At 54.8% G+C, this 22,536-nt stretch overlaps 5 non-coding genes and 5 pseudogenes across 5 annotated transcripts; all 10 read left to right on the top strand.

Annotated features, from left to right (window-relative positions):
• The first annotated feature begins 752 nt into the window (after positions 1-752).
• Positions 753-873, top strand: LOC123629420 (annotated as a pseudogene).
• A 1,203-nt stretch (positions 874-2,076) lies between these two features.
• On the top strand, positions 2,077-2,195 carry LOC123629402. Its single transcript, XR_006732049.1, has one exon. It is a non-coding gene; the product is annotated as a 5S ribosomal RNA (ribosomal RNA).
• Positions 2,196-5,653: 3,458 nt separating this feature from the next.
• On the top strand, positions 5,654-5,774 carry LOC123629419 (annotated as a pseudogene).
• A 1,203-nt stretch (positions 5,775-6,977) lies between these two features.
• Positions 6,978-7,096, top strand: LOC123629400. The gene has a single exon (XR_006732048.1). It is a non-coding gene; the product is annotated as a 5S ribosomal RNA (ribosomal RNA).
• A 3,458-nt stretch (positions 7,097-10,554) lies between these two features.
• LOC123629417 lies at positions 10,555-10,675 on the top strand (annotated as a pseudogene).
• Positions 10,676-11,879: 1,204 nt separating this feature from the next.
• On the top strand, positions 11,880-11,998 carry LOC123629399. Its single transcript, XR_006732047.1, has one exon. It is a non-coding gene; the product is annotated as a 5S ribosomal RNA (ribosomal RNA).
• Positions 11,999-15,460: 3,462 nt separating this feature from the next.
• On the top strand, positions 15,461-15,581 carry LOC123629416 (annotated as a pseudogene).
• Positions 15,582-16,785: 1,204 nt separating this feature from the next.
• On the top strand, positions 16,786-16,904 carry LOC123629398. The gene has a single exon (XR_006732046.1). It is a non-coding gene; the product is annotated as a 5S ribosomal RNA (ribosomal RNA).
• A 3,462-nt stretch (positions 16,905-20,366) lies between these two features.
• LOC123629415 lies at positions 20,367-20,487 on the top strand (annotated as a pseudogene).
• Positions 20,488-21,691: 1,204 nt separating this feature from the next.
• LOC123629397 lies at positions 21,692-21,810 on the top strand. Its single transcript, XR_006732045.1, has one exon. It is a non-coding gene; the product is annotated as a 5S ribosomal RNA (ribosomal RNA).
• Positions 21,811-22,536: the final 726 nt, after the last annotated feature.

Below are 22,536 nucleotides of genomic sequence, written 5' to 3'. Positions count from 1 at the left end.
ACTACTGTTGAGTTCGCACCTATGTCTCGGCACTTTCCGTGGAAAAACTAAAAATAAATAAATAAATAAATAAATAAATAAATAAATAAAGGAAGAAAAGAAAAAAAAAATTACAGGAAAACACATTGAGTTTCCACTGATAATCCAAGTTCAAACTGAGAACCGAGAGTTGTTTTTACATGACTTGATCGATTTCACCTCTTCCTCTCACACCCAAATTCCCAGTCCCCAAAGACACCAACAGCATTTCTTCTTTGCAGGATCCCACAGAATAATCGTAGCCATGCACCATATAACCGTGGACTGGTTCCTACTGCATGAAGTAGGAAAGGCGAGGAAGGAACTTTCTACTGTTCCGGCTGCTCCACTGTGAAAACGTAAGAGCTGCCGTCCGCCGAAGCCAGTCTGCTCATGTCCAAGGAGCTCTGAGCCACGTCACACTCCTTTGGAATATTTCCCTGAGCCTTCATGTGGGCTCCTGACGTCTGTAGAATCTCACAAGTCACACATTGCCCTCCCGTTTGTGTCCTCCGTGCTTTGAATAGATGTGCTATTGAGTGTTTGATTTTTGTTGTCATTGGTGTATGTGTTTGTGGCAAAGTGTTGAGTGTTTGGTGTGTATGTAGCAGCTAGAGAGCGAGGCTCTGAAGGCTACTGGGCAGCAGGAGGGCGCGGGGTCGGGTGTGGGGCGCTGGGCCGGGAGGGCCGCGTGGCAGCTCGGCCTCTTGAGGCGTCCGGGGACAGCCGCCGCCGTCTAGGGCCATAGCACCCTGAACGTCCCCGATCTCGTCTGATCTGGGAAGCTAAGCAGGGTCGGGGGCCCGGTTTGTACTTGGATGGGAGACCGCCTGGGAATACCAGGTGCTGCAGGCTTTTGCCTCTTCTTTTGTCCCGCCCGCCGAGGGGTCGGGGGTGGGGGGGCCCCGGCGTTCTGTGCCCGCCTCCACTTTCGCCCTCGGCCCCTGGCACTCCCCCGCCCCCCCGCCGGCGCGGCCCGCTGCCCCCGCCCAGGGCGTCCTCCCCTCTCCCCCGCTGCAACACCACCGCCAGGTGGCGGCAGCGGCAGAGCGTCCCAGCCGTTCCGTTCCTGTTCGGCCGGCAGCGGAGCCCCAGCCCTGGGCCCCACACCGGGCCGGGCGGGCGGCGGGATCCCTGAGTGCCGCTGGGTCTCCTCTCCCCCACACCCGGCACCCCCCGCCCCGCACTCCGGGACGTCGCGTACACCCGGCGCGGGACAGCCCACGGCGGCAAACCTTGTCCTGGGCCCCCGGACCCCCGGCCGACCGTGCACTTCCTCTCCGCCGCACACCCGGGCCTCGGGCCCGGGCCTCACGCCGGGCGGGCTCCTCGCCACCGCCGGGGCTCCCGAGAGACACACCGGCGCGCCGCACAGGGCGAGTTTCCGGCCACCCGGGCAGAGAGGACGCACAACAGCACACGGAGCGCACGCAGCCAAACCCAAACCACCCACCGGCCCCCCGACCCGTGGCTACCCACCCCAAACCCCACCCCACCGGGCCACAGGATAGCGGGCTCTGGCCCGCCCCGCCGCCCCCCGCCCCCGCGCGGGGGCTGCTGCCACACGCAGGCCCTGAGGGGAATCGGGGCAGAACGGTCCTCCCCAGACGGGGGTGGGGTGGCGGGGTGGGGGGGACACTGCAGGTCTTCCTTCAGGACCTCCGGGTGAAGGACCGGCGGCAGGCGCGGCCCTGCCTCCTCGTGCCGGCCCCGCCCCAAAGCCCCTCCCCACCGTGCCCTCGCGTGGGCCGGCGGAGGGCCCTATCTCCCGCACTCTCCGGCTCTGGCCCTCCGCCCCCACGCGTGGAAGCCTGTCCCTGCGCGCGTGCCCGTGGGTCTGCTCCTCGGGGTGTGGGACGGTGGTGCGCCCGTGGTTTGGGTGGGGGTGGGGGGGTGCGCGCGCAAGACCCGTCAGGCCCCGCCTGGCCCCCCACCCCCACCCCGATACTGGCAGGTGGGCTAGCGATGGGCCAGGGCGGCGGGAGGGACCCGACGGCGCAGGGAGGGACGCGTCCCAGCAGCTCGGCCTCTTGAGGCGTCCGGGGGGCGGCCACCGTCGTCTACGGCCAGACCACCCTGAACGCGCCCGATCTCGTCTGATCTCGGAAGCTAAGCAGGGTCGGGCCCGGTTAGTACTTGGATGGGAGACCGCCTGGGAATCCCGGGTGCCGTAGGCTTTTTGCTCTGCCTCTTTTTCTGTCCCGCCCCCCTGGGCTGGGAAGGGGAGGGGGGGGCCTTCGCCCTCCGCGCCCGCCCCGGCTCCCGCCCCCGGCCGGCCCGGACCCTGCCCCGTGGCCCCTGGAGAGAGGGTCAGATTGGAGATGTGGAGGCTCAGTCCCCGAGGCTGTCGCCCCTCACACACCTGCCGCAGGTCCGGGCCTCCGGAACTTCTGACCGACCGGCTCTGAATTCAGGACACAGTCTAAAGTTGTCCAAGGAGATGACCACGTTACCACCCTAGGAAAGGAAAAATTGGACCCTATCCACATATGCAGAAGAAGAGAATCTAAACAGTTGGCTATTCGTTCACGGTAACATAATTCAAGAATCCAGATGCGAAGACATCTAGAGACACTTTTCAAACGTCTAAATCTTTAGAAAATATTCTGAAGGCTTAAGAAGTAGAAACATTCTTTGGAAAGTCACGAGCAAGACCAGGGTGTTGATAGGAAATCCTTCCGTTCGATCCTGCAAGAGACGCTCCAAAAATGTACTACAACAAGGGAAAACACTAATAATATGTGGGAAAGGAAAATCACCTTTCTTCATTTTCCTCACCTCCTACGGTTCTCAAAATAGAATGTTTTCCCCTATGCACGGGAGACCTGTAGAAATCCTAGGGGAGTCCAGCAAGATAGCTCTAGGTGAAATCAACATTCCATCGATAGTTTCGATGTTTCTTATTTCCTCGCCAATACACACTAATGAATGCAATCTTTCAAAAGGATAACACTCAAAGTCACAGAAAATCTACGCGGCACCTACGGGGCAAAGGTGCCAACTTCGATGGAAAACTTAGTAAAAACGTACATGATGGCTCAAATCCATGGAGAGGCTATCCTGTAGTCCTCGATAGACGGACACAGAGTCCCCAAACTAATCATTTCCCCCAAATTAATAAATAATCCAATTTAAGCAGGGTGTATAACTAGAAACTTACTATCTGCTTCTTTCTCTTTTTCTTTTAATTTGGGAAAGGGGTATGTTAAAGAATGATAATAATGATCATGATTATCAGTATGATTATTATATTAAATCGAATTAACCGTACCAAAACCCCACCACTCACCTTATAAAAATGGGAGTTGATGCATATGTCGGAAGCCGCTGTGTATCTTTTCCTCAAGGCGTGGAACCACAGAAACGCTTCTCCCAAACAAATCCCATCTCGACTGTCATCCTTTTCCTGGCTTTTCCTTTGAAAGTTTTTGCTCTCTGTTATAGGACTATCTCATTGAGGTAGTTTGTTAATTTCACAGTTTATAGAATACATGTGGAACGATTCTGGATTCCTTCTGGGTAACTTGTGTGCCAGGGGAAACCTTCTGTTTGGAGAATACTCCTTGCTTACACAGGAAGCTGCAGTTCATCAGCGCTGCTAGAGAATGGCACTGCACGAATCAGTCGAAGTATCTTTATGCGATCTTTGACTAGGTCCGTGTACAAGGGGCTCCCGTGAGGATTACCCTAGATGCTTCCTGGTCACATGTGCCCTATCTTCTCTCTGGTACGTGCTACTCAGAGAATATGCTTGCTCCTGAATTATGCCAGTGTTTATTCATATCCATTTATGCTGCATTGTTTTCCAAATGGTTCTATAATTTCGCCTCCCATATCAGCAGGGTGAGTGCAAGAGTTTTCCTCAAAGCCAACACAGTGATCAGTTTCTTAAGTTTCCTCAATCTGGTGAGTTGGAAACTATATCTGGCTTCATTTTTTATTCCGTATTTCCTTGACTAATAATGAGGACACAGGGCCAAAGGCGCATTAAGCATATAAAACGTAGATATTCTGTAACAGTAACATTTTGCCAATTATATGGGCTACAGATACCTTGTCCTGTTTGCAGCTTGTTTTTGATCCTGTTCATGGTATCTTTGGAAACTTTTCATGATGGGAAATTTGAAATAGAAACAAAATCGGAAAGAATAGTAGAATATTTTCTCACTCCCCTGACTCAAGAAATCACCAACCCCTGGCCAGATCTTGTTTCCTTTATACCCCTCCTACCTTAAGTTCATGATCCCCTTAATGATATCCCTCCATCGATAAAAAGTCAATATGTTTCTATCAAAGGTAGAGGCTTTCTTCCATTTTTCAGTGTACTCACAGCCACATTATTCCATCTAAAAATTTCACCGTATTAGAGATAACAGCAAGTACTCAATGTTTGCGTTTCCCTGAGACACACACGCTCATTTCAGTTTCTTTGGATCCAGTCCAAATACAGTACCTACCTTGTGAGGGGTTGAGATGTCTTTTGAAAGAGTGTCCATACATCGCGACTAGTCGGGGGCAGCCCCGGTTGTCACCATTTCCCTTTGTTTCCTACCGCTGTCCGCAGTGACCCGAGTTACTTTCGCATTGTGAGGGGTTTCATCGCGGATTTAAACGTATCTAATGTGTTTCAATATCTTGCAATTATTATACTTACTGGCGATCAAACCGTCCTGTGTTTGGCAAACGGGAGTCTACTCATTCTGGTTCCTGTGTCTTTTGACGTGACCCTCGTCCTGTTGGATATCATAGCATCCACGCTTCCCAGTACAAGAAGCGTCCGTTTCCCGCCCCAGACTTCAAGTCAGCCTATGTCTCCAGTAAGTCTTAGGACCGTTTAATAACGATGGTTGGCGGAGACCACGATCTAGATGCTGCTGAAATGCACTACTGTTGAGTTCGCACCTATGTCTCGGCACTTTCCGTGGAAAAACTAAAAATAAATAAATAAATAAATAAATAAATAAATAAATAAAGGAAGAAAAGAAAAAAAAAATTACAGGAAAACACATTGAGTTTCCACTGATAATCCAAGTTCAAACTGAGAACCGAGAGTTGTTTTTACATGACTTGATCGATTTCACCTCTTCCTCTCACACCCAAATTCCCAGTCCCCAAAGACACCAACAGCATTTCTTCTTTGCAGGATCCCACAGAATAATCGTAGCCATGCACCATATAACCGTGGACTGGTTCCTACTGCATGAAGTAGGAAAGGCGAGGAAGGAACTTTCTACTGTTCCGGCTGCTCCACTGTGAAAACGTAAGAGCTGCCGTCCGCCGAAGCCAGTCTGCTCATGTCCAAGGAGCTCTGAGCCACGTCACACTCCTTTGGAATATTTCCCTGAGCCTTCATGTGGGCTCCTGACGTCTGTAGAATCTCACAAGTCACACATTGCCCTCCCGTTTGTGTCCTCCGTGCTTTGAATAGATGTGCTATTGAGTGTTTGATTTTTGTTGTCATTGGTGTATGTGTTTGTGGCAAAGTGTTGAGTGTTTGGTGTGTATGTAGCAGCTAGAGAGCGAGGCTCTGAAGGCTACTGGGCAGCAGGAGGGCGCGGGGTCGGGTGTGGGGCGCTGGGCCGGGAGGGCCGCGTGGCAGCTCGGCCTCTTGAGGCGTCCGGGGACAGCCGCCGCCGTCTAGGGCCATAGCACCCTGAACGTCCCCGATCTCGTCTGATCTGGGAAGCTAAGCAGGGTCGGGGGCCCGGTTTGTACTTGGATGGGAGACCGCCTGGGAATACCAGGTGCTGCAGGCTTTTGCCTCTTCTTTTGTCCCGCCCGCCGAGGGGTCGGGGGTGGGGGGGCCCCGGCGTTCTGTGCCCGCCTCCACTTTCGCCCTCGGCCCCTGGCACTCCCCCGCCCCCCCGCCGGCGCGGCCCGCTGCCCCCGCCCAGGGCGTCCTCCCCTCTCCCCCGCTGCAACACCACCGCCAGGTGGCGGCAGCGGCAGAGCGTCCCAGCCGTTCCGTTCCTGTTCGGCCGGCAGCGGAGCCCCAGCCCTGGGCCCCACACCGGGCCGGGCGGGCGGCGGGATCCCTGAGTGCCGCTGGGTCTCCTCTCCCCCACACCCGGCACCCCCCGCCCCGCACTCCGGGACGTCGCGTACACCCGGCGCGGGACAGCCCACGGCGGCAAACCTTGTCCTGGGCCCCCGGACCCCCGGCCGACCGTGCACTTCCTCTCCGCCGCACACCCGGGCCTCGGGCCCGGGCCTCACGCCGGGCGGGCTCCTCGCCACCGCCGGGGCTCCCGAGAGACACACCGGCGCGCCGCACAGGGCGAGTTTCCGGCCACCCGGGCAGAGAGGACGCACAACAGCACACGGAGCGCACGCAGCCAAACCCAAACCACCCACCGGCCCCCCGACCCGTGGCTACCCACCCCAAACCCCACCCCACCGGGCCACAGGATAGCGGGCTCTGGCCCGCCCCGCCGCCCCCCGCCCCCGCGCGGGGGCTGCTGCCACACGCAGGCCCTGAGGGGAATCGGGGCAGAACGGTCCTCCCCAGACGGGGGTGGGGTGGCGGGGTGGGGGGGACACTGCAGGTCTTCCTTCAGGACCTCCGGGTGAAGGACCGGCGGCAGGCGCGGCCCTGCCTCCTCGTGCCGGCCCCGCCCCAAAGCCCCTCCCCACCGTGCCCTCGCGTGGGCCGGCGGAGGGCCCTATCTCCCGCACTCTCCGGCTCTGGCCCTCCGCCCCCACGCGTGGAAGCCTGTCCCTGCGCGCGTGCCCGTGGGTCTGCTCCTCGGGGTGTGGGACGGTGGTGCGCCCGTGGTTTGGGTGGGGGTGGGGGGGTGCGCGCGCAAGACCCGTCAGGCCCCGCCTGGCCCCCCACCCCCACCCCGATACTGGCAGGTGGGCTAGCGATGGGCCAGGGCGGCGGGAGGGACCCGACGGCGCAGGGAGGGACGCGTCCCAGCAGCTCGGCCTCTTGAGGCGTCCGGGGGGCGGCCACCGTCGTCTACGGCCAGACCACCCTGAACGCGCCCGATCTCGTCTGATCTCGGAAGCTAAGCAGGGTCGGGCCCGGTTAGTACTTGGATGGGAGACCGCCTGGGAATCCCGGGTGCCGTAGGCTTTTTGCTCTGCCTCTTTTTCTGTCCCGCCCCCCTGGGCTGGGAAGGGGAGGGGGGGGCCTTCGCCCTCCGCGCCCGCCCCGGCTCCCGCCCCCGGCCGGCCCGGACCCTGCCCCGTGGCCCCTGGAGAGAGGGTCAGATTGGAGATGTGGAGGCTCAGTCCCCGAGGCTGTCGCCCCTCACACACCTGCCGCAGGTCCGGGCCTCCGGAACTTCTGACCGACCGGCTCTGAATTCAGGACACAGTCTAAAGTTGTCCAAGGAGATGACCACGTTACCACCCTAGGAAAGGAAAAATTGGACCCTATCCACATATGCAGAAGAAGAGAATCTAAACAGTTGGCTATTCGTTCACGGTAACATAATTCAAGAATCCAGATGCGAAGACATCTAGAGACACTTTTCAAACGTCTAAATCTTTAGAAAATATTCTGAAGGCTTAAGAAGTAGAAACATTCTTTGGAAAGTCACGAGCAAGACCAGGGTGTTGATAGGAAATCCTTCCGTTCGATCCTGCAAGAGACGCTCCAAAAATGTACTACAACAAGGGAAAACACTAATAATATGTGGGAAAGGAAAATCACCTTTCTTCATTTTCCTCACCTCCTACGGTTCTCAAAATAGAATGTTTTCCCCTATGCACGGGAGACCTGTAGAAATCCTAGGGGAGTCCAGCAAGATAGCTCTAGGTGAAATCAACATTCCATCGATAGTTTCGATGTTTCTTATTTCCTCGCCAATACACACTAATGAATGCAATCTTTCAAAAGGATAACACTCAAAGTCACAGAAAATCTACGCGGCACCTACGGGGCAAAGGTGCCAACTTCGATGGAAAACTTAGTAAAAACGTACATGATGGCTCAAATCCATGGAGAGGCTATCCTGTAGTCCTCGATAGACGGACACAGAGTCCCCAAACTAATCATTTCCCCCAAATTAATAAATAATCCAATTTAAGCAGGGTGTATAACTAGAAACTTACTATCTGCTTCTTTCTCTTTTTCTTTTAATTTGGGAAAGGGGTATGTTAAAGAATGATAATAATGATCATGATTATCAGTATGATTATTATATTAAATCGAATTAACCGTACCAAAACCCCACCACTCACCTTATAAAAATGGGAGTTGATGCATATGTCGGAAGCCGCTGTGTATCTTTTCCTCAAGGCGTGGAACCACAGAAACGCTTCTCCCAAACAAATCCCATCTCGACTGTCATCCTTTTCCTGGCTTTTCCTTTGAAAGTTTTTGCTCTCTGTTATAGGACTATCTCATTGAGGTAGTTTGTTAATTTCACAGTTTATAGAATACATGTGGAACGATTCTGGATTCCTTCTGGGTAACTTGTGTGCCAGGGGAAACCTTCTGTTTGGAGAATACTCCTTGCTTACACAGGAAGCTGCAGTTCATCAGCGCTGCTAGAGAATGGCACTGCACGAATCAGTCGAAGTATCTTTATGCGATCTTTGACTAGGTCCGTGTACAAGGGGCTCCCGTGAGGATTACCCTAGATGCTTCCTGGTCACATGTGCCCTATCTTCTCTCTGGTACGTGCTACTCAGAGAATATGCTTGCTCCTGAATTATGCCAGTGTTTATTCATATCCATTTATGCTGCATTGTTTTCCAAATGGTTCTATAATTTCGCCTCCCATATCAGCAGGGTGAGTGCAAGAGTTTTCCTCAAAGCCAACACAGTGATCAGTTTCTTAAGTTTCCTCAATCTGGTGAGTTGGAAACTATATCTGGCTTCATTTTTTATTCCGTATTTCCTTGACTAATAATGAGGACACAGGGCCAAAGGCGCATTAAGCATATAAAACGTAGATATTCTGTAACAGTAACATTTTGCCAATTATATGGGCTACAGATACCTTGTCCTGTTTGCAGCTTGTTTTTGATCCTGTTCATGGTATCTTTGGAAACTTTTCATGATGGGAAATTTGAAATAGAAACAAAATCGGAAAGAATAGTAGAATATTTTCTCACTCCCCTGACTCAAGAAATCACCAACCCCTGGCCAGATCTTGTTTCCTTTATACCCCTCCTACCTTAAGTTCATGATCCCCTTAATGATATCCCTCCATCGATAAAAAGTCAATATGTTTCTATCAAAGGTAGAGGCTTTCTTCCATTTTTCAGTGTACTCACAGCCACATTATTCCATCTAAAAATTTCACCGTATTAGAGATAACAGCAAGTACTCAATGTTTGCGTTTCCCTGAGACACACACGCTCATTTCAGTTTCTTTGGATCCAGTCCAAATACAGTACCTACCTTGTGAGGGGTTGAGATGTCTTTTGAAAGAGTGTCCATACATCGCGACTAGTCGGGGGCAGCCCCGGTTGTCACCATTTCCCTTTGTTTCCTACCGCTGTCCGCAGTGACCCGAGTTACTTTCGCATTGTGAGGGGTTTCATCGCGGATTTAAACGTATCTAATGTGTTTCAATATCTTGCAATTATTATACTTACTGGCGATCAAACCGTCCTGTGTTTGGCAAACGGGAGTCTACTCATTCTGGTTCCTGTGTCTTTTGACGTGACCCTCGTCCTGTTGGATATCATAGCATCCACGCTTCCCAGTACAAGAAGCGTCCGTTTCCCGCCCCAGACTTCAAGTCAGCCTATGTCTCCAGTAAGTCTTAGGACCGTTTAATAACGATGGTTGGCGGAGACCACGATCTAGATGCTGCTGAAATGCACTACTGTTGAGTTCGCACCTATGTCTCGGCACTTTCCGTGGAAAAACTAAAAATAAATAAATAAATAAATAAATAAATAAATAAATAAAGGAAGAAAAGAAAAAAAAAATTACAGGAAAACACATTGAGTTTCCACTGATAATCCAAGTTCAAACTGAGAACCGAGAGTTGTTTTTACATGACTTGATCGATTTCACCTCTTCCTCTCACACCCAAATTCCCAGTCCCCAAAGACAACAACAGCATTTCTTCTTTGCAGGATCCCACAGAATAATCGTAGCCATGCACCATATAACCGTGGACTGGTTCCTACTGCATGAAGTAGGAAAGGCGAGGAAGGAACTTTCTACTGTTCCGGCTGCTCCACTGTGAAAACGTAAGAGCTGCCGTCCGCCGAAGCCAGTCTGCTCATGTCCAAGGAGCTCTGAGCCACGTCACACTCCTTTGGAATATTTCCCTGAGCCTTCATGTGGGCTCCTGACGTCTGTAGAATCTCACAAGTCACACATTGCCCTCCCGTTTGTGTCCTCCGTGCTTTGAATAGATGTGCTATTGAGTGTTTGATTTTTGTTGTCATTGGTGTATGTGTTTGTGGCAAAGTGTTGAGTGTTTGGTGTGTATGTAGCAGCTAGAGAGCGAGGCTCTGAAGGCTACTGGGCAGCAGGAGGGCGCGGGGTCGGGTGTGGGGCGCTGGGCCGGGAGGGCCGCGTGGCAGCTCGGCCTCTTGAGGCGTCCGGGGACAGCCGCCGCCGTCTAGGGCCATAGCACCCTGAACGTCCCCGATCTCGTCTGATCTGGGAAGCTAAGCAGGGTCGGGGGCCCGGTTTGTACTTGGATGGGAGACCGCCTGGGAATACCAGGTGCTGCAGGCTTTTGCCTCTTCTTTTGTCCCGCCCGCCGAGGGGTCGGGGGTGGGGGGGCCCCGGCGTTCTGTGCCCGCCTCCACTTTCGCCCTCGGCCCCTGGCACTCCCCCGCCCCCCCGCCGGCGCGGCCCGCTGCCCCCGCCCAGGGCGTCCTCCCCTCTCCCCCGCTGCAACACCACCGCCAGGTGGCGGCAGCGGCAGAGCGTCCCAGCCGTTCCGTTCCTGTTCGGCCGGCAGCGGAGCCCCAGCCCTGGGCCCCACACCGGGCCGGGCGGGCGGCGGGATCCCTGAGTGCCGCTGGGTCTCCTCTCCCCCACACCCGGCACCCCCCGCCCCGCACTCCGGGACGTCGCGTACACCCGGCGCGGGACAGCCCACGGCGGCAAACCTTGTCCTGGGCCCCCGGACCCCCGGCCGACCGTGCACTTCCTCTCCGCCGCACACCCGGGCCTCGGGCCCGGGCCTCACGCCAGGCGGGCTCCTCGCCACCGCCGGGGCTCCCGAGAGACACACCGGCGCGCCGCACAGGGCGAGTTTCCGGCCACCCGGGCAGAGAGGACGCACAACAGCACACGGAGCGCACGCAGCCAAACCCAAACCACCCACCGGCCCCCCGACCCGTGGCTACCCACCCCAAACCCCACCCCACCGGGCCACAGGATAGCGGGCTCTGGCCCGCCCCGCCGCCCCCCGCCCCCGCGCGGGGGCTGCTGCCACACGCAGGCCCTGAGGGGAATCGGGGCAGAACGGTCCTCCCCAGACGGGGGTGGGGTGGCGGGGTGGGGGGGACACTGCAGGTCTTCCTTCAGGACCTCCGGGTGAAGGACCGGCGGCAGGCGCGGCCCTGCCTCCTCGTGCCGGCCCCGCCCCAAAGCCCCTCCCCACCGTGCCCTCGCGTGGGCCGGCGGAGGGCCCTATCTCCCGCACTCTCCGGCTCTGGCCCTCCGCCCCCACGCGTGGAAGCCTGTCCCTGCGCGCGTGCCCGTGGGTCTGCTCCTCGGGGTGTGGGACGGTGGTGCGCCCGTGGTTTGGGTGGGGGTGGGGGGGGTGCGCGCGCAAGACCCGTCAGGCCCCGCCTGGCCCCCCACCCCCACCCCGATACTGGCAGGTGGGCTAGCGATGGGCCAGGGCGGCGGGAGGGACCCGACGGCGCAGGGAGGGACGCGTCCCAGCAGCTCGGCCTCTTGAGGCGTCCGGGGGGCGGCCACCGTCGTCTACGGCCAGACCACCCTGAACGCGCCCGATCTCGTCTGATCTCGGAAGCTAAGCAGGGTCGGGCCCGGTTAGTACTTGGATGGGAGACCGCCTGGGAATCCCGGGTGCCGTAGGCTTTTTGCTCTGGCTCTTTTTCTGTCCCGCCCCCCTGGGCTGGGAAGGGGAGGGGGGGGCCTTCGCCCTCCGCGCCCGCCCCGGCTCCCGCCCCCGGCCGGCCCGGACCCTGCCCCGTGGCCCCTGGAGAGAGGGTCAGATTGGAGATGTGGAGGCTCAGTCCCCGAGGCTGTCGCCCCTCACACACCTGCCGCAGGTCCGGGCCTCCGGAACTTCTGACCGACCGGCTCTGAATTCAGGACACAGTCTAAAGTTGTCCAAGGAGATGACCACGTTACCACCCTAGGAAAGGAAAAATTGGACCCTATCCACATATGCAGAAGAAGAGAATCTAAACAGTTGGCTATTCGTTCACGGTAACATAATTCAAGAATCCAGATGCGAAGACATCTAGAGACACTTTTCAAACGTCTAAATCTTTAGAAAATATTCTGAAGGCTTAAGAAGTAGAAACATTCTTTGGAAAGTCACGAGCAAGACCAGGGTGTTGATAGGAAATCCTTCCGTTCGATCCTGCAAGAGACGCTCCAAAAATGTACTACAACAAGGGAAAACACTAATAATATGTGGGAAAGGAAAATCACCTTTCTTCATTTTCCTCACCTCCTACGGTTCTCAAAATAGAATGTTTTCCCCTATGCACGGGAGACCTGTAGAAATCCTAGGGGAGTCCAGCAAGATAGCTCTAGGTGAAATCAACATTCCATCGATAGTTTCGATGTTTCTTATTTCCTCGCCAATACACACTAATGAATGCAATCTTTCAAAAGGATAACACTCAAAGTCACAGAAAATCTACGCGGCACCTACGGGGCAAAGGTGCCAACTTCGATGGAAAACTTAGTAAAAACGTACATGATGGCTCAAATCCATGGAGAGGCTATCCTGTAGTCCTCGATAGACGGACACAGAGTCCCCAAACTAATCATTTCCCCCAAATTAATAAATAATCCAATTTAAGCAGGGTGTATAACTAGAAACTTACTATCTGCTTCTTTCTCTTTTTCTTTTAATTTGGGAAAGGGGTATGTTAAAGAATGATAATAATGATCATGATTATCAGTATGATTATTATATTAAATCGAATTAACCGTACCAAAACCCCACCACTCACCTTATAAAAATGGGAGTTGATGCATATGTCGGAAGCCGCTGTGTATCTTTTCCTCAAGGCGTGGAACCACAGAAACGCTTCTCCCAAACAAATCCCATCTCGACTGTCATCCTTTTCCTGGCTTTTCCTTTGAAAGTTTTTGCTCTCTGTTATAGGACTATCTCATTGAGGTAGTTTGTTAATTTCACAGTTTATAGAATACATGTGGAACGATTCTGGATTCCTTCTGGGTAACTTGTGTGCCAGGGGAAACCTTCTGTTTGGAGAATACTCCTTGCTTACACAGGAAGCTGCAGTTCATCAGCGCTGCTAGAGAATGGCACTGCACGAATCAGTCGAAGTATCTTTATGCGATCTTTGACTAGGTCCGTGTACAAGGGGCTCCCGTGAGGATTACCCTAGATGCTTCCTGGTCACATGTGCCCTATCTTCTCTCTGGTACGTGCTACTCAGAGAATATGCTTGCTCCTGAATTATGCCAGTGTTTATTCATATCCATTTATGCTGCATTGTTTTCCAAATGGTTCTATAATTTCGCCTCCCATATCAGCAGGGTGAGTGCAAGAGTTTTCCTCAAAGCCAACACAGTGATCAGTTTCTTAAGTTTCCTCAATCTGGTGAGTTGGAAACTATATCTGGCTTCATTTTTTATTCCGTATTTCCTTGACTAATAATGAGGACACAGGGCCAAAGGCGCATTAAGCATATAAAACGTAGATATTCTGTAACAGTAACATTTTGCCAATTATATGGGCTACAGATACCTTGTCCTGTTTGCAGCTTGTTTTTGATCCTGTTCATGGTATCTTTGGAAACTTTTCATGATGGGAAATTTGAAATAGAAACAAAATCGGACAGAATAGTAGAATATTTTCTCACTCCCCTGACTCAAGAAATCACCAACCCCTGGCCAGATCTTGTTTCCTTTATACCCCTCCTACCTTAAGTTCATGATCCCCTTAATGATATCCCTCCATCGATAAAAAGTCAATATGTTTCTATCAAAGGTAGAGGCTTTCTTCCATTTTTCAGTGTACTCACAGCCACATTATTCCATCTAAAAATTTCACCGTATTAGAGATAACAGCAAGTACTCAATGTTTGCGTTTCCCTGAGACACACACGCTCATTTCAGTTTCTTTGGATCCAGTCCAAATACAGTACCTACCTTGTGAGGGGTTGAGATGTCTTTTGAAAGAGTGTCCATACATCGCGACTAGTCGGGGGCAGCCCCGGTTGTCACCATTTCCCTTTGTTTCCTACCGCTGTCCGCAGTGACCCGAGTTACTTTCGCATTGTGAGGGGTTTCATCGCGGATTTAAACGTATCTAATGTGTTTCAATATCTTGCAATTATTATACTTACTGGCGATCAAACCGTCCTGTGTTTGGCAAACGGGAGTCTACTCATTCTGGTTCCTGTGTCTTTTGACGTGACCCTCGTCCTGTTGGATATCATAGCATCCACGCTTCCCAGTACAAGAAGCGTCCGTTTCCCGCCCCAGACTTCAAGTCAGCCTATGTCTCCAGTAAGTCTTAGGACCGTTTAATAACGATGGTTGGCGGAGACCACGATCTAGATGCTGCTGAAATGCACTACTGTTGAGTTCGCACCTATGTCTCGGCACTTTCCGTGGAAAAACTAAAAATAAATAAATAAATAAATAAATAAATAAATAAATAAATAAAGGAAGAAAAGAAAAAAAAAATTACAGGAAAACACATTGAGTTTCCACTGATAATCCAAGTTCAAACTGAGAACCGAGAGTTGTTTTTACATGACTTGATCGATTTCACCTCTTCCTCTCACACCCAAATTCCCAGTCCCCAAAGACACCAACAGCATTTCTTCTTTGCAGGATCCCACAGAATAATCGTAGCCATGCACCATATAACCGTGGACTGGTTCCTACTGCATGAAGTAGGAAAGGCGAGGAAGGAACTTTCTACTGTTCCGGCTGCTCCACTGTGAAAACGTAAGAGCTGCCGTCCGCCGAAGCCAGTCTGCTCATGTCCAAGGAGCTCTGAGCCACGTCACACTCCTTTGGAATATTTCCCTGAGCCTTCATGTGGGCTCCTGACGTCTGTAGAATCTCACAAGTCACACATTGCCCTCCCGTTTGTGTCCTCCGTGCTTTGAATAGATGTGGTATTGAGTGTTTGATTTTTGTTGTCATTGGTGTATGTGTTTGTGGCAAAGTGTTGAGTGTTTGGTGTGTATGTAGCAGCTAGAGAGCGAGGCTCTGAAGGCTACTGGGCAGCAGGAGGGCGCGGGGTCGGGTGTGGGGCGCTGGGCCGGGAGGGCCGCGTGGCAGCTCGGCCTCTTGAGGCGTCCGGGGACAGCCGCCGCCGTCTAGGGCCATAGCACCCTGAACGTCCCCGATCTCGTCTGATCTGGGAAGCTAAGCAGGGTCGGGGGCCCGGTTTGTACTTGGATGGGAGACCGCCTGGGAATACCAGGTGCTGCAGGCTTTTGCCTCTTCTTTTGTCCCGCCCGCCGAGGGGTCGGGGGTGGGGGGGCCCCGGCGTTCTGTGCCCGCCTCCACTTTCGCCCTCGGCCCCTGGCACTCCCCCGCCCCCCCCGCCGGCGCGGCCCGCTGCCCCCGCCCAGGGCGTCCTCCCCTCTCCCCCGCTGCAACACCACCGCCAGGTGGCGGCAGCGGCAGAGCGTCCCAGCCGTTCCGTTCCTGTTCGGCCGGCAGCGGAGCCCCAGCCCTGGGCCCCACACCGGGCCGGGCGGGCGGCGGGATCCCTGAGTGCCGCTGGGTCTCCTCTCCCCCACACCCGGCACCCCCCGCCCCGCACTCCGGGACGTCGCGTACACCCGGCGCGGGACAGCCCACGGCGGCAAACCTTGTCCTGGGCCCCCGGACCCCCGGCCGACCGTGCACTTCCTCTCCGCCGCACACCCGGGCCTCGGGCCCGGGCCTCACGCCGGGCGGGCTCCTCGCCACCGCCGGGGCTCCCGAGAGACACACCGGCGCGCCGCACAGGGCGAGTTTCCGGCCACCCGGGCAGAGAGGACGCACAACAGCACACGGAGCGCACGCAGCCAAACCCAAACCACCCACCGGCCCCCCGACCCGTGGCTACCCACCCCAAACCCCACCCCACCGGGCCACAGGATAGCGGGCTCTGGCCCGCCCCGCCGCCCCCCGCCCCCGCGCGGGGGCTGCTGCCACACGCAGGCCCTGAGGGGAATCGGGGCAGAACGGTCCTCCCCAGACGGGGGTGGGGTGGCGGGGTGGGGGGGACACTGCAGGTCTTCCTTCAGGACCTCCGGGTGAAGGACCGGCGGCAGGCGCGGCCCTGCCTCCTCGTGCCGGCCCCGCCCCAAAGCCCCTCCCCACCGTGCCCTCGCGTGGGCCGGCGGAGGGCCCTATCTCCCGCACTCTCCGGCTCTGGCCCTCCGCCCCCACGCGTGGAAGCCTGTCCCTGCGCGCGTGCCCGTGGGTCTGCTCCTCGGGGTGTGGGACGGTGGTGCGCCCGTGGTTTGGGTGGGGGTGGGGGGGTGCGCGCGCAAGACCCGTCAGGCCCCGCCTGGCCCCCCACCCCCACCCCGATACTGGCAGGTGGGCTAGCGATGGGCCAGGGCGGCGGGAGGGACCCGACGGCGCAGGGAGGGACGCGTCCCAGCAGCTCGGCCTCTTGAGGCGTCCGGGGGGCGGCCACCGTCGTCTACGGCCAGACCACCCTGAACGCGCCCGATCTCGTCTGATCTCGGAAGCTAAGCAGGGTCGGGCCCGGTTAGTACTTGGATGGGAGACCGCCTGGGAATCCCGGGTGCCGTAGGCTTTTTGCTCTGCCTCTTTTTCTGTCCCGCCCCCCTGGGCTGGGAAGGGGAGGGGGGGGCCTTCGCCCTCCGCGCCCGCCCCGGCTCCCGCCCCCGGCCGGCCCGGACCCTGCCCCGTGGCCCCTGGAGAGAGGGTCAGATTGGAGATGTGGAGGCTCAGTCCCCGAGGCTGTCGCCCCTCACACACCTGCCGCAGGTCCGGGCCTCCGGAACTTCTGACCGACCGGCTCTGAATTCAGGACACAGTCTAAAGTTGTCCAAGGAGATGACCACGTTACCACCCTAGGAAAGGAAAAATTGGACCCTATCCACATATGCAGAAGAAGAGAATCTAAACAGTTGGCTATTCGTTCACGGTAACATAATTCAAGAATCCAGATGCGAAGACATCTAGAGACACTTTTCAAACGTCTAAATCTTTAGAAAATATTCTGAAGGCTTAAGAAGTAGAAACATTCTTTGGAAAGTCACGAGCAAGACCAGGGTGTTGATAGGAAATCCTTCCGTTCGATCCTGCAAGAGACGCTCCAAAAATGTACTACAACAAGGGAAAACACTAATAATATGTGGGAAAGGAAAATCACCTTTCTTCATTTTCCTCACCTCCTACGGTTCTCAAAATAGAATGTTTTCCCCTATGCACGGGAGACCTGTAGAAATCCTAGGGGAGTCCAGCAAGATAGCTCTAGGTGAAATCAACATTCCATCGATAGTTTCGATGTTTCTTATTTCCTCGCCAATACACACTAATGAATGCAATCTTTCAAAAGGATAACACTCAAAGTCACAGAAAATCTACGCGGCACCTACGGGGCAAAGGTGCCAACTTCGATGGAAAACTTAGTAAAAACGTACATGATGGCTCAAATCCATGGAGAGGCTATCCTGTAGTCCTCGATAGACGGACACAGAGTCCCCAAACTAATCATTTCCCCCAAATTAATAAATAATCCAATTTAAGCAGGGTGTATAACTAGAAACTTACTATCTGCTTCTTTCTCTTTTTCTTTTAATTTGGGAAAGGGGTATGTTAAAGAATGATAATAATGATCATGATTATCAGTATGATTATTATATTAAATCGAATTAACCGTACCAAAACCCCACCACTCACCTTATAAAAATGGGAGTTGATGCATATGTCGGAAGCCGCTGTGTATCTTTTCCTCAAGGCGTGGAACCACAGAAACGCTTCTCCCAAACAAATCCCATCTCGACTGTCATCCTTTTCCTGGCTTTTCCTTTGAAAGTTTTTGCTCTCTGTTATAGGACTATCTCATTGAGGTAGTTTGTTAATTTCACAGTTTATAGAATACATGTGGAACGATTCTGGATTCCTTCTGGGTAACTTGTGTGCCAGGGGAAACCTTCTGTTTGGAGAATACTCCTTGCTTACACAGGAAGCTGCAGTTCATCAGCGCTGCTAGAGAATGGCACTGCACGAATCAGTCGAAGTATCTTTATGCGATCTTTGACTAGGTCCGTGTACAAGGGGCTCCCGTGAGGATTACCCTAGATGCTTCCTGGTCACATGTGCCCTATCTTCTCTCTGGTACGTGCTACTCAGAGAATATGCTTGCTCCTGAATTATGCCAGTGTTTATTCATATCCATTTATGCTGCATTGTTTTCCAAATGGTTCTATAATTTCGCCTCCCATATCAGCAGGGTGAGTGCAAGAGTTTTCCTCAAAGCCAACACAGTGATCAGTTTCTTAAGTTTCCTCAATCTGGTGAGTTGGAAACTATATCTGGCTTCATTTTTTATTCCGTATTTCCTTGACTAATAATGAGGACACAGGGCCAAAGGCGCATTAAGCATATAAAACGTAGATATTCTGTAACAGTAACATTTTGCCAATTATATGGGCTACAGATACCTTGTCCTGTTTGCAGCTTGTTTTTGATCCTGTTCATGGTATCTTTGGAAACTTTTCATGATGGGAAATTTGAAATAGAAACAAAATCGGACAGAATAGTAGAATATTTTCTCACTCCCCTGACTCAAGAAATCACCAACCCCTGGCCAGATCTTGTTTCCTTTATACCCCTCCTACCTTAAGTTCATGATCCCCTTAATGATATCCCTCCATCGATAAAAAGTCAATATGTTTCTATCAAAGGTAGAGGCTTTCTTCCATTTTTCAGTGTACTCACAGCCACATTATTCCATCTAAAAATTTCACCGTATTAGAGATAACAGCAAGTACTCAATGTTTGCGTTTCCCTGAGACACACACGCTCATTTCAGTTTCTTTGGATCCAGTCCAAATACAGTACCTACCTTGTGAGGGGTTGAGATGTCTTTTGAAAGAGTGTCCATACATCGCGACTAGTCGGGGGCAGCCCCGGTTGTCACCATTTCCCTTTGTTTCCTACCGCTGTCCGCAGTGACCCGAGTTACTTTCGCATTGTGAGGGGTTTCATCGCGGATTTAAACGTATCTAATGTGTTTCAATATCTTGCAATTATTATACTTACTGGCGATCAAACCGTCCTGTGTTTGGCAAACGGGAGTCTACTCATTCTGGTTCCTGTGTCTTTTGACGTGACCCTCGTCCTGTTGGATATCATAGCATCCACGCTTCCCAGTACAAGAAGCGTCCGTTTCCCGCCCCAGACTTCAAGTCAGCCTATGTCTCCAGTAAGTCTTAGGACCGTTTAATAACGATGGTTGGCGGAGACCACGATCTAGATGCTGCTGAAATGCACTACTGTTGAGTTCGCACCTATGTCTCGGCACTTTCCGTGGAAAAACTAAAAATAAATAAATAAATAAATAAATAAATAAATAAATAAATAAAGGAAGAAAAGAAAAAAAAAATTACAGGAAAACACATTGAGTTTCCACTGATAATCCAAGTTCAAACTGAGAACCGAGAGTTGTTTTTACATGACTTGATCGATTTCACCTCTTCCTCTCACACCCAAATTCCCAGTCCCCAAAGACACCAACAGCATTTCTTCTTTGCAGGATCCCACAGAATAATCGTAGCCATGCACCATATAACCGTGGACTGGTTCCTACTGCATGAAGTAGGAAAGGCGAGGAAGGAACTTTCTACTGTTCCGGCTGCTCCACTGTGAAAACGTAAGAGCTGCCGTCCGCCGAAGCCAGTCTGCTCATGTCCAAGGAGCTCTGAGCCACGTCACACTCCTTTGGAATATTTCCCTGAGCCTTCATGTGGGCTCCTGACGTCTGTAGAATCTCACAAGTCACACATTGCCCTCCCGTTTGTGTCCTCCGTGCTTTGAATAGATGTGGTATTGAGTGTTTGATTTTTGTTGTCATTGGTGTATGTGTTTGTGGCAAAGTGTTGAGTGTTTGGTGTGTATGTAGCAGCTAGAGAGCGAGGCTCTGAAGGCTACTGGGCAGCAGGAGGGCGCGGGGTCGGGTGTGGGGCGCTGGGCCGGGAGGGCCGCGTGGCAGCTCGGCCTCTTGAGGCGTCCGGGGACAGCCGCCGCCGTCTAGGGCCATAGCACCCTGAACGTCCCCGATCTCGTCTGATCTGGGAAGCTAAGCAGGGTCGGGGGCCCGGTTTGTACTTGGATGGGAGACCGCCTGGGAATACCAGGTGCTGCAGGCTTTTGCCTCTTCTTTTGTCCCGCCCGCCGAGGGGTCGGGGGTGGGGGGGCCCCGGCGTTCTGTGCCCGCCTCCACTTTCGCCCTCGGCCCCTGGCACTCCCCCGCCCCCCCCGCCGGCGCGGCCCGCTGCCCCCGCCCAGGGCGTCCTCCCCTCTCCCCCGCTGCAACACCACCGCCAGGTGGCGGCAGCGGCAGAGCGTCCCAGCCGTTCCGTTCCTGTTCGGCCGGCAGCGGAGCCCCAGCCCTGGGCCCCACACCGGGCCGGGCGGGCGGCGGGATCCCTGAGTGCCGCTGGGTCTCCTCTCCCCCACACCCGGCACCCCCCGCCCCGCACTCCGGGACGTCGCGTACACCCGGCGCGGGACAGCCCACGGCGGCAAACCTTGTCCTGGGCCCCCGGACCCCCGGCCGACCGTGCACTTCCTCTCCGCCGCACACCCGGGCCTCGGGCCCGGGCCTCACGCCGGGCGGGCTCCTCGCCACCGCCGGGGCTCCCGAGAGACACACCGGCGCGCCGCACAGGGCGAGTTTCCGGCCACCCGGGCAGAGAGGACGCACAACAGCACACGGAGCGCACGCAGCCAAACCCAAACCACCCACCGGCCCCCCGACCCGTGGCTACCCACCCCAAACCCCACCCCACCGGGCCACAGGATAGCGGGCTCTGGCCCGCCCCGCCGCCCCCCGCCCCCGCGCGGGGGCTGCTGCCACACGCAGGCCCTGAGGGGAATCGGGGCAGAACGGTCCTCCCCAGACGGGGGTGGGGTGGCGGGGTGGGGGGGACACTGCAGGTCTTCCTTCAGGACCTCCGGGTGAAGGACCGGCGGCAGGCGCGGCCCTGCCTCCTCGTGCCGGCCCCGCCCCAAAGCCCCTCCCCACCGTGCCCTCGCGTGGGCCGGCGGAGGGCCCTATCTCCCGCACTCTCCGGCTCTGGCCCTCCGCCCCCACGCGTGGAAGCCTGTCCCTGCGCGCGTGCCCGTGGGTCTGCTCCTCGGGGTGTGGGACGGTGGTGCGCCCGTGGTTTGGGTGGGGGTGGGGGGGTGCGCGCGCAAGACCCGTCAGGCCCCGCCTGGCCCCCCACCCCCACCCCGATACTGGCAGGTGGGCTAGCGATGGGCCAGGGCGGCGGGAGGGACCCGACGGCGCAGGGAGGGACGCGTCCCAGCAGCTCGGCCTCTTGAGGCGTCCGGGGGGCGGCCACCGTCGTCTACGGCCAGACCACCCTGAACGCGCCCGATCTCGTCTGATCTCGGAAGCTAAGCAGGGTCGGGCCCGGTTAGTACTTGGATGGGAGACCGCCTGGGAATCCCGGGTGCCGTAGGCTTTTTGCTCTGCCTCTTTTTCTGTCCCGCCCCCCTGGGCTGGGAAGGGGAGGGGGGGGCCTTCGCCCTCCGCGCCCGCCCCGGCTCCCGCCCCCGGCCGGCCCGGACCCTGCCCCGTGGCCCCTGGAGAGAGGGTCAGATTGGAGATGTGGAGGCTCAGTCCCCGAGGCTGTCGCCCCTCACACACCTGCCGCAGGTCCGGGCCTCCGGAACTTCTGACCGACCGGCTCTGAATTCAGGACACAGTCTAAAGTTGTCCAAGGAGATGACCACGTTACCACCCTAGGAAAGGAAAAATTGGACCCTATCCACATATGCAGAAGAAGAGAATCTAAACAGTTGGCTATTCGTTCACGGTAACATAATTCAAGAATCCAGATGCGAAGACATCTAGAGACACTTTTCAAACGTCTAAATCTTTAGAAAATATTCTGAAGGCTTAAGAAGTAGAAACATTCTTTGGAAAGTCACGAGCAAGACCAGGGTGTTGATAGGAAATCCTTCCGTTCGATCCTGCAAGAGACGCTCCAAAAATGTACTACAACAAGGGAAAACACTAATAATATGTGGGAAAGGAAAATCACCTTTCTTCATTTTCCTCACCTCCTACGGTTCTCAAAATAGAATGTTTTCCCCTATGCACGGGAGACCTGTAGAAATCCTAGGGGAGTCCAGCAAGATAGCTCTAGGTGAAATCAACATTCCATCGATAGTTTCGATGTTTCTTA

Source organism: Lemur catta, unplaced genomic scaffold (assembly GCF_020740605.2).
Source record: "Lemur catta isolate mLemCat1 unplaced genomic scaffold, mLemCat1.pri scaffold_149_ctg1, whole genome shotgun sequence".
NCBI classification, from domain to species: Eukaryota; Metazoa; Chordata; class Mammalia; order Primates; family Lemuridae; genus Lemur; species Lemur catta.
This window is presented reverse-complemented; position numbering and strand designations above follow the sequence as displayed.